Source organism: Setaria viridis, chromosome 9, assembly GCF_005286985.2.
Source record: "Setaria viridis chromosome 9, Setaria_viridis_v4.0, whole genome shotgun sequence".
Classification (NCBI taxonomy): Eukaryota; Viridiplantae; Streptophyta; class Magnoliopsida; order Poales; family Poaceae; genus Setaria; species Setaria viridis.
In genome coordinates this window covers 44,224,387-44,235,347 of record NC_048271.2, presented here as the reverse complement: position 1 = coordinate 44,235,347, position 10,961 = coordinate 44,224,387, and positions in this window count along the sequence as shown.

Below are 10,961 nucleotides of genomic sequence, written 5' to 3'. Positions count from 1 at the left end.
ATGGAATTTTGGATAAGAAGAGAATTTGACCATCATCTATAAACAAGCACACTATTCAAACAAAAAGTTGTAAATTTTTGAAATTTCACTCAAATAAATATTACAATTTTTTTAATATTACAATCTCCCCCACTAAGGGAATCTCATCCTCGAGATTAAGCTTCAACCTCCTCCTCAAACAGGTGCGGAAACTGTTTCTTTAGATCAAACTCTTTCTCCCAAGTTGCCTCTCTTGGTATGGTTGCTCCAGAGAACTTTACAGTAAGGAACAGATGTCCTCCTTGTTGCTTTCTCTGCGTGAGCCAAGATCTTGACTAGGTGTTCTACATACTCCAAAGTGTCTTGTAGGTCTATCGCTTCAGTGTGAACCTCCTCCTCAGGTACTCTTAGGCACTTCCTCAGCTGTGAGATGTGAAACACTAGGTGCACTCCATCCATGCTTTCCGGTAAGGAAACCTTGTAAGCGAGATCTCTAATTCACTTAACCACCTGGTAAGGTCCCACAAATCTCGACGCCGGCTTTCCTTTAATAAGAAACCTCTTGGTTCTACAGAGCGGTGAGACTTTGAGGTAAACATGGTCTCCAACTTCAAAGGATAGGTCTCTCCTCCTCCTGTCTGCATAGCTCTTCTGGCAACTCTGAGCAATCTTTAGGTTCTCTCTGACCTTGCTCACATTCTCTTCAGCCTCCTTAATAGTTGTTGGCCCAAATAGAGTTCTTACACCAACCTCGGACCACATCAAACCTTTATTTCGTAGAGAGCCTCAAAAGGTGACATCTGAAGACTGGCTTGGTATCTGTTGTTGTAGCAAAACTCGGCAAAAGACAAGCTGCTCTCCCAGTCAGCGCCGTAGGTGAGCACACAAGCTCTCAGCATATCCTTCAAGATTTGGTTCACTCTTTCAGTCTGTCCATCTGTCTGTGGGTGAAACGTTGTGCTGTACTCCAAGGTAGTACCTATAGCCTTGTGAAAGCTCTTCCAAAACTCGGCAACAAACTGCGGACCTCTGTCGGACACAATACTCTTAGGTGCTCCATGTAACCTCAAGATGTTGTCCACATAAAAATATATGAGCTTCTCGGTTCTGTAGTTGCACTTCACGGGTATAAAGTGAGCGACCTTGGTGAGCCTATCCACAATCACCCAAATCGAGTCATTTCCCCTCTGAGTCCTGGGCAAACCCACAATGAAGTCCATAGAAATGTTTTCCCACTTCCAAACTAATACCTCAAGTAGTTTAAGCAGTCTTGCCAATCTTTGGTGCTCAGCCTTCACTCGTCTGCAAGTATCACAATAGGCAACGTGGTTGGCTATGTCGACTTTCATATCTTTCCACCAGAACCTCTCCTTCAAATATTGGTACATCTTGATGCTTCCTGGATGAATTGAGTACCTCGAGTTGTATGCTTCCTTCAAGATGGACTCCCGTATAGCTGATCCTTGGGTACACAAATCCTGACTTTCAACCAAACAGTGCCTTTGTCATCCATTCGGTAGTCAGTTGCCTTGCCTCTTTTCATCTGTTCCCAAAGAGTCTCAATTTCTGAACATCAGGTGTGTGCCTATCTGATCTGATCTTCCAGGTCATAGGTCACTTGCAGTTCACACAACTGTCCATACTCAACAATTTCCAACTTAAGTTTCTCCATCTCTTCATACAAGGTAGGTTGCTCTTCTTTCACCATCAGGCTGTTGCGATAGGCTTTCCTGCTCAGAGCATCGGCCATTATGTTGGCTTTATCAGGGTGGTAGTGAATCTCGAACTCGTAATCCTTAATATCTCAAGCCATTTCCTTTGCCTCATGTTCAGCTCGGACTGAGTGAAGAAGTACTTCAAGCTCTTATGGTCTGTGTAGATCTCACACTTATTGCTGATCAGATAGTGCCTCCAAATCTTGAGAGCCTGTACCACAGCTGCCAATTCCAGATTGTGTGTCGGGTAGTTCTCCTCATGCCTCCTCAACTGCCTAGACACATAGGCCATGACCTTTCCTTCCTGCATCAACACACATCACAATCCTTGCTTGGAAGCATCACAGCATACCACAAAGTCCTTCTTGATATCCGGTAAAGTTAGCACTAGGGTGGTGGTAAGTCTCGACTTTAGCTCCTGAAAGCACTTCTCGCAAGCTTCTGACCACACAAAATTCACATTGTTCGTTAGCAGTTCGGTCATGGGCTTGGCAATCTTGGAAAAGTTATCAATAAACCTCCGGTAGTATCCTACAAATCCAAGGAAGCTCCTGATCTCTGTCACGTTGCGAGGCTGCTCCCACTCTGTGGCTGCTTCAATCTTAGCAGGGTCAACGGCTACTCCCTTTGTTGACAACATGTGCCCTAGGAAGGCAACTTCCTCTATCCAGTACTCACACTTGCTGAACTTAGCGTAAAGTTGGTGTTGTCGTAACCTCTCTAGCACGATCTGAAGGTGCTCCTCGTGCTCTTTTGCTGTTTCTAAGTAGATCAGAATGTCGTCAATAAACACTACCACAAACTTTCCAACTCCTCCATAAAGATCTTGTTCATCATATTCATGAAGTAAGCTGGTACGTTGGTCAAGCCAAAGGAAACCACTGTGAACTCAAACAATCCGTACCGAGTGGTGAAGGCGGTCTTGGATATGTCGCTTTCTCGAATTTTTATTTGGTGGTATCCTGACCTCAATTCAATCTTGGAGAAGTACTTAGCTTTTTTGAGTCGGTCAAGCAGATCGTCAATCCGTGGCAACGGGTACTTGTTCTTGATGGTCATGGAATTGAGTGTTTGGTAATCCACACACATTCTCATCGAGCCATACTTCTTTCTCATGAACAGAATGGGAGAACCCTAGGGTGAAGCAGTCGGTCAAATGAATCCTTGTTCTAGCAACTTCTTCAACTACTTCTGTCCATCCAGCTCATCGACCGACATCCGGTACGACCTCTATGCTATCGGTCCTGCAACGAGTATAAGCTCAATCGCAAACTCAAGATCCCGGTCTAAGGGTAGTTTTGTCATCTCTTCTGGAAACACGTACGAGAAATCACACATCACGAGTACCTCTTCGATGGTCTTGGGGTTCAAGTTGCATAGCATAGGGGCTTTGTTGGGGTATAACGACTCAAACTGTACTTGAACTCCGCTTGGATGTTCCAACCTAACAAAACGGGGGTTACATGAGACCAGTCCTTTGTGCTTGGCCAACCAATCCATTCCCAAAATCACATCAATGCATAAGGACTTCAATACTCTTAGATCTGCTAGGAACTGTTGCTTTTCAAGCACCAACGGAACTGCCTTGCACTCTAGGGTGCTCCTTACTTCTCCTAGGAGAGAACTGGTTATAATAGGCCTTGGTCGAGGCATAGTGGGGAGATACTGTTTTTCCACAAACTTGGTTGAAACATAAGGCACCAATATTGAACAAAACTATAGCTTTGACTGAATCAACAAGGAACTCACCGAGAGCAATATCTGGGGTTGTTGCAGCGTCCTCGGCGGTCAGGTGGTTCAGTCATCCTCGGGTAGGTGGTGGTGCGGTCCTTGCCGGGATCCTCTGCTGGGGTCCTCCTAGTGCTGGTGTCTTGGCTGGTGTCTGGTACTGGTTGGTGCGGTTCTATCCTCCTGCCTGAGCCTTCTGCGGACACTCGAACGACTTATGCCCTGGCTGACGGCACGTGTAGCAGACAATCATCTTAGCATCCTCCGGAGCGGTAGACTACTGGGGCCTCAGCTTCCAAGTACCAGAACTTCCACTTCCTCCACTGATGCTTCTGTGCTGCTGTAGCTGTAAGGGGTAGCTGTGAGGTTTCTGCTGCTGGAACTGTGGGGGTCCTGTCCTCGGCCTCTTAGACAGCCCTGAGCATCCAAACTGATCCTGATGCTTCCTCTTGTGCCCTCACATCTCCTCGTACTCCAGTCTCAACTTCTCCACTCGGAGTGCCGTGCCCACTAGAGCATGCATAGTAGGTCAGTCGTGAGCAGACAAGTGCATCTCCATGCCCCGGTGAAGTCCTTTGCGAAACCAGTACATCTTCTTCTTCTCTATGTTGGAGTTGTCCGGTGCATACCTCATCAGTTCCTGAAACTTGTTGGCGTACTCCTGGACTTTCATGTTGCCCATCTTCAAGTTTTGAAACTCATCTGCCTTCCAATCCAGGACTGCCTCAGGAATGTGTTGGTCGTGAAATGCTGCAGTGAACTTATCCCATGTGATGTGCGCTGGGTCAACGTGAGAGTCACAGAAGCTGTCCCACTAGGCACGTGCTCTCCCAGTCAGCTGGTGGGTGGCCAGCGCCACGCACTCTTCATCCGTACAATCTGTCAAGTCCAGCTTCTTCGCGATCTCCCTCATCCAGTCGTTTGCGTCTAGAGGGTTGTCTGAGTTGTCAAATGTGGATGGATGGAGCTTGGTGAATCCTTCAACCTTCCTCTATAGCGACTCAACCGGAGGCTTCCTGCGGTGTCCTCCTTGCTGGTTGTACTGGAGCAAAGTGTTAGCCATGGTTTGCATCAATTGTGTCCGGACTGCCATCACCTCTACTAGGTTAGGTGGTGGCGGTGCCTGCTGGTTTCCTGCACCTCCAGCGTTCATGTTTTGTTCCTGCTCCCCCTGACCCACCCGGTGGACTTCTCCTTCAGCGCCAGCTGGGTCTCCCTGTACCTCAATCTCTAGGACACGGCCACCACGTCCTTCGTGACGACCTCCATGGTGTCCGCCTTGGGGAGCGCAACCTCCGCGGTGACCACGACCTTTGCTGGGGTTAGGCCCATCTTCGTTGGCTGCCTCCTCGAAACGGTGTAGCAACCGTCCCGACCTCCTCAAACCCGACATCTGTTCCAAATGAGATCGTGATCAGTGGTTACTTCTTAAGAAATTATATAGGGGGTTACTGAATTATTAAAGAAATATAAAGCTAAAACACACAAACAATTTCACTCAAACAATAAAAAGCATAAGAACCATAAAATCCATGAATATATCACTCATGCAAAGGCACCATACAAAAGAGGTGTATATCTCGAGGTCTACAACAAAAACCTTCAAGATTACACGAGGATCATCATACTACTACATCGACAATCATGGGGTGGTAATCTCTAATGCTATTACATCATGGCGAGTCTAACTCGAACCTAACACTAGATCAGATCAAAAGCAATCCACTCAGTCGGAGTACTGGAAGTCATCATTGTCCATGTCCCCAGGGTGGTACTCAGGAGTAGGGCCTCTCCACGGACCCGACTCATCGTCTGAGTACACTGGCAGCTCAAGCGAGTCTCCTCCGTACAGCTGGGAGAGCGTAGACAGAACTCTGGTCATCTCCCCGGTAGCAACCCTGGCTGGTGGGTGCTTCACTTGTGTGTATAGTCTGGACAGTGGTAACTCGAAGCTCTCCACACGGGCTTCCCTCCTATACTCGATCGGAACCCATGAGCTCAACTCCTCCGACTCCATCATCCTTCTGCAGTCTGAGCGCTCCCACGCAAGCTGTAGTCTCTCTGCCAAGTCCCTATCATGGTAGCAACGTGAACCAAGGTGGACCAAGTTGCAGTAGTTCCTATATAGACGGTGGTGGAGCTGCTCAATGACTCTGTTCTTGGTGACCAGTGCGGCATCCAAGGTGTCAACCAGCTCTTCCTTCTCCTTGAGCAAGGCGTTCTTCTCATCTATCACCCTGTCCCTGGCCTTCTGTGCCTCCTCCATCCGAACAACTCTCACCTTCAGCGTGGCAATCCTCAGCGAGTCCCTCTCGTCATAGGTGTTCGGTGCAGTGTCCACCTCATGCTGCAAGCGACGATTCATTCAGTCCAGGTCAGTCAAGTAGCGCTCAAGTCCCAATATCTTGCCCTCAAGCATGGAGTTGGCACCGATGCAGTCGTCCCAACCCTTGCGAAGTACCTCCACTTCTCTGTCGTTCCAGAACAGTACCAAGTCCTGGGCGTGGATGCAGCGGGAAGCCACGCGAAACTTCTCGTCGGCTTAGTGTAGGCGTCCTTGTAGTACCGATGGGCTGAACTCTTGAAGTCCCTCGGACCGTGAACGAGCGCCACTCTTCAGTTATCATCTGTAACGTGTAGTTAAGGATGTTAGTAAGGCATATAAGTCAGAGAAAGCAAGATAATAATAATTGTTCAAGGAGTTGTATAACAGTCAAGGAGTATATACTCAGTTCAAAGATAGTTTAAGCTTCCTAAACTATCGTCTATTGCTAGGGATCGTCCTACGGCCAAGTATGGCTCTAATACCAGCTGAAACAGACTCGAATTCCCATTTTGAAGAATTCAAGCCTACGCGCCTCGGTGATAGTCCCAGGAAGGCTATCATGTGTGAATCCCTATCTCAGATAGTACAAATCCATACCAACACAGAAATGTAGAGTGACAAAAGAGTACAAATATCATAAGTAACGACTACATCTCTTCGGCACATGCAGGTACAAGTCCATCAGGACTGAATCAGGAAAGGTAAAATATCTACGTAGCGGAAACATAAGCTATGGCGAACTCCATCTCCAGAGGTGACTCAAGAGAAGAACCATCCCTAGACTTCCCATCCATCATTGTCGAAGTCCTAGTCGGGCTCCAACCCTAAAAAGTCACCATCTACCAGAGAAGCGGGTAGGCCATGTCAACTCCCAAAAGCAACAAGCCAAGGAAATGGAGGAATAATACTACATGCATGAGTAAAACCTACACATGGTTGTAGTGGTTTATGCAGCAATAGCAGCAACAATCAAGGAAGCAACAAAGCAACACCATCTCCGAGGTCATCACCTCATCAAGGAAGTCAACGCAAATCACCGGATCCTTCACCCAAGGGTCCAGGACCCAACACACTAGGCGATGTGAGAGCTCCCTCCCCTCACATCTCAACGGCAAATGCCGGCCTATCTCAAAAGGGGGAGGTAGAAGGTTAAGGAAAGTCTAGTTAGAAGTAGCGGTAGTCAACAGCACTATCCATAACCAGTGGACACAGACTATAGCTATAGTTTTATACACTCTACAGAGGTTATACAACTGTACCCGCACAAATAGAGCCGGAACAGTAGCGATCCGTCTAAACCATACCTAACTGCCGGAGCCCTAGTAGATGGATAGCTCTCTCTAGTTTCCTCGAGTCTGGAACCGTCCTCAGCAGCAGGGCACACCGTCCCTAGTGAGGATCTCGAAGCTGTGAAACCTATCCTCGTCGGGGTGCAGTCTGGTCAGAGAAGGCCATCGCCTCAAACTCCTTACACAATCCCCCAATCCGCGTACAGGCTGAGCACTATCCACCACTAGCCTCGAACTGAACCCCGCCCATAACGTAAGCGAGCGGTATGTACGAAAATAGCTACTGTTACTGGTGGTAAACTGACTCAATCTTTAAACGGCTGAGAGCGAGCACTCTACTCCACACGTATGTGCCGAAGCACCTGCAACTTACAAGTATGCCACCTACTCCTCAGTAACAAACAAGGTACCCGTCGTAGGTACGGGATATAGAGTGAGTCCAGAATGCTCTCTCCCGGCAAGGCACTCCTCAGTACCAACCATGGCTCGCTCACGCCAAAACATCTCAAGGAGTCCGACTCACCAAAAACACACGCGAGAGTGTTCAAGGAGTCTCAAAACCAAAACCATGGCATATGCCCATCCATAACTCAAAAGCATGTATATGGATATAAGTGCGGTGGACTAACTAGGGGTCTGTAGCTAGTCCACAAAAACAGGTAAACAAGGAAAACATGATAAACAATTGTCAAGGCATGACTAAAAATATTGGCTATGCAATCCATCATCATCAAGCATCATAAATAAAGTGATAGCAACTAAGCATGCATAGGATCTATATGATTGGGAGTGACATGACACCTTGTCCGTAGTCGTTTGGATCTTCCACAAGATACAACGTAAAGTAAATTAAACGGCATTACATCTAGAAAAAAACACCAAGAAAGATAAATTTAGAAGATCCAAATAACACCAAACTAGCTACAAATAGCATGGGCTCGATTTTACGAATTTAATGCAACTGGTTTCATATTTTTCGGAGATAAAATCAATTAGTTATGAATTTTGAAAGATTAAAGAATTTATTTAATTATTTAAATAATTTTGGAAAACATTTATTAAAGGTGACATGTGTCAGTCCCTAGTTGTGCCACATGGCAGCACGAGAGTGCGCCACATGTCTGCTGACCAAAACATTGACCGGTCAATGGTCGACTTGGTACCTCCGATCAGCGGTGGGCCCCATGGGTCAGTGGGCCCTGCTAGTGGGCCCGCACCTTGGACACGTTAGCGCCGCGTGGCTACCACCACGTGGCAGCATGAGAGAGTGCCGTGATCTACCCTACGTGGCCCCACCACATGGCGCCTACGTGGCAACCACATGGCTCACGACGTCGCGGCTCGACTTAGCGTGTGGCGATAGCGGGCGTAGGCGAGCACGGCGCGGCGAGAGTGCGCAGGCGCGGGCGACGCTGAAGTGGCGCGTGTGCCTGCACGCGGCGACTGGGCCAACGCTCAACCCCGGCCTCGCGCCCGAAGGTGCGTGGCGTGGTGCAGCGCGGCAGCTGTGCGTGCACGTGGGCACCAGTCCCCAACCGTGGCACGGCCACGGCGGAGCATTGGGTCCCGGTGTCCCGGGCCGTGGCGAGCGGCAGTGGCTCGAAGGCCGGACAAGGGTGCCAAAAAGGACAAGAGAGGAAGACGATGGAGCTCACGGAGGACAAAGGCGAAGAAGAACGGTGTCGGCGGCAGACGGCGGCTCCGGCTTCCCTCGGGTGGCCTTCTGTTTCTTCCTTTCTCCATTTTCCCCATTCTCCTCCTCCTCCTCCTTTCTCCACTTTCCCCATTCTCCTCCCTCCCCCATTTTTCCTTCCTTCCTTTCCCTCTCCTCTCTCGGGTAGTGGTGATGGTGGCTAGGATGGCAAGGAAGGGCTCTGGGTGCAACTATTTATAGCGGCGAGGCGCGGGTTAGTGTTTTGGTGGGGTGCGGCAGCGTGCTACAGTTTGCGGGGTGGCACCGGCGGCGTGGACGGCCAGCATGCGGTGGCACGCGGCGCGAGTGGCATGGCGTGCATCCGAAGCCACCAGCACAAAAGCTAAAGGCGCAGGCGAGGTCACGGGTGCGCGTGGGGGTGCGGGAGTGAGTGGCAGCACGGACGGCGAGGCGCGCGGCCATCCCATCGGGTGCGCACGTGCGGCGCGCATGAGGGGTACAACCGGAAGAAGAAGAAAGAGGAACAGGAGTTCCTGACAGGCGGGTCCGGCGCGGCAGCAAGAGAGAAAGAGAGGAGGAGTGGGGCGCGAGCGGCGTGCGGGCTGGGCCGGTGACCCAGCTTGTTGGGCTAGCTTGTCAGGTCACTTGGCTGCACGGGTGAGGTGGTGAAGCAGGCCGGGCTGGTTGGGTGGCTGGGCCAGGGCGAGAGCGGGTGAGGGCAAAGCAGGTCATGCTGGTGGGCTGCAGCTGGCCTGGTAGTTAGATAGTTAGATAGGTTAGGTAGGTTTTATTTTTTTTTATTTAGATTTAGGTTTAGATTTATATTTAGTTTGAATTTTGGAGAAGTCCTTATGTGAAAAATGGAGCTGAGAAAACATTTGGGATAGGTAGCCATTAAAAGTTTACGACGACTAGTAGAAAGAGCATGTGTCCGGTGACTACTAGGCTTGCTGCTACCCCTTCTTTTCCCATGTCTCTTCAAACAAATCAGAAAGTTTCATGCCACTCTCGACTAGATACGGTAGCTATCTTTTCCTATGGCTAGATAAATCCATCCTTGACTTTGCAGCCGCTATTTATCCCCATGTTTACCGCCACTCACTGCTAGCTAGGTTGATCTTTGCCCAATGTGCAGGGGGAGCTGTTTATTTTGCTCTCTTCTTCCCTTCTACTGTCCTCATAAGAAAAATGTTGGTTAGGATCCCTTACATGTAAACCTGAAGACGTAGCCTTTTACTAGGTGACGAAGTCTCCAAAACATAATGAGCATCCACATGGCAGACTCAACCTCTCCCTACTCTGCTTCTCATGATTCCATCTATAAATGGAGTTAATTGGCTCTAATTATACAGTTGAATCAATAAAAAAACTAAACAAAGAAAATAACATCCACTAACATGAGATTTTTCTAGCACGCCACCCAAGTGCAACACTTCGGACATCCTGTAGGCCAATACAGCAGCGCAACCCCTAGTGTACCTACAGTCATGACACTTCCGTTGTACCATACCACTGTACCAGCCTATGACGTCAGCTCCGCTGCACAGCTTTAAATGTACCAGCAAAAACTATTACTACCACCCCAACCATTGCAACCTCTCCCAATGGGTCGAGGTCGCATCATATCAAAGAAGATGCCCGAGGCATCCACCTCCACATCCACACCATCTCTGGTGGTACAACTCTTGATCACGTGGTAACAATGCTTCATAGCGGGGGCTGGGGCCTTGACCAAGCGTGGCTACGATGCCTGAGCCACTGCATGGGTCAAAAGGCGGTGTGATATCCTTCACCATTTTTTATGCCTACAGGATCAATACTCCACATACCGATGCCTTAGTGATAACCGCTTTGGTTGCGACAACTCACATTAGCCTCTCTTGTTTGATGGAGGAAGCTCGACAAACATCGTCTTCGTGGGGGCATTATTCCTCCAACTAGGCATACCTGGAGAGTAGCTCTCCCCCTACCCAAGGGCCACTATATATTGGGCTTCAACCAGCAGCCTCAGCATGGGTAGCCTCTCTAGTCATTCTCTTGCATGTAGACTTTGGGGATTTGGACAATGCAATTAGGCAAGAAAAATATAATTCATGTGTACACACTTCATAGAGTCATAGTTGGTCGTAATAGACAAGCTTACTTGAGCTTCTCGATCTTGAGCTCGAAAAGCTCATGAGTTTATGATCAAGCTTAAGCTTGGCTCATTTAGAATTCCAGCGGTCCACAGAACAAGACAAAGATGAGCTGAACATGAGTAGCACATGAGT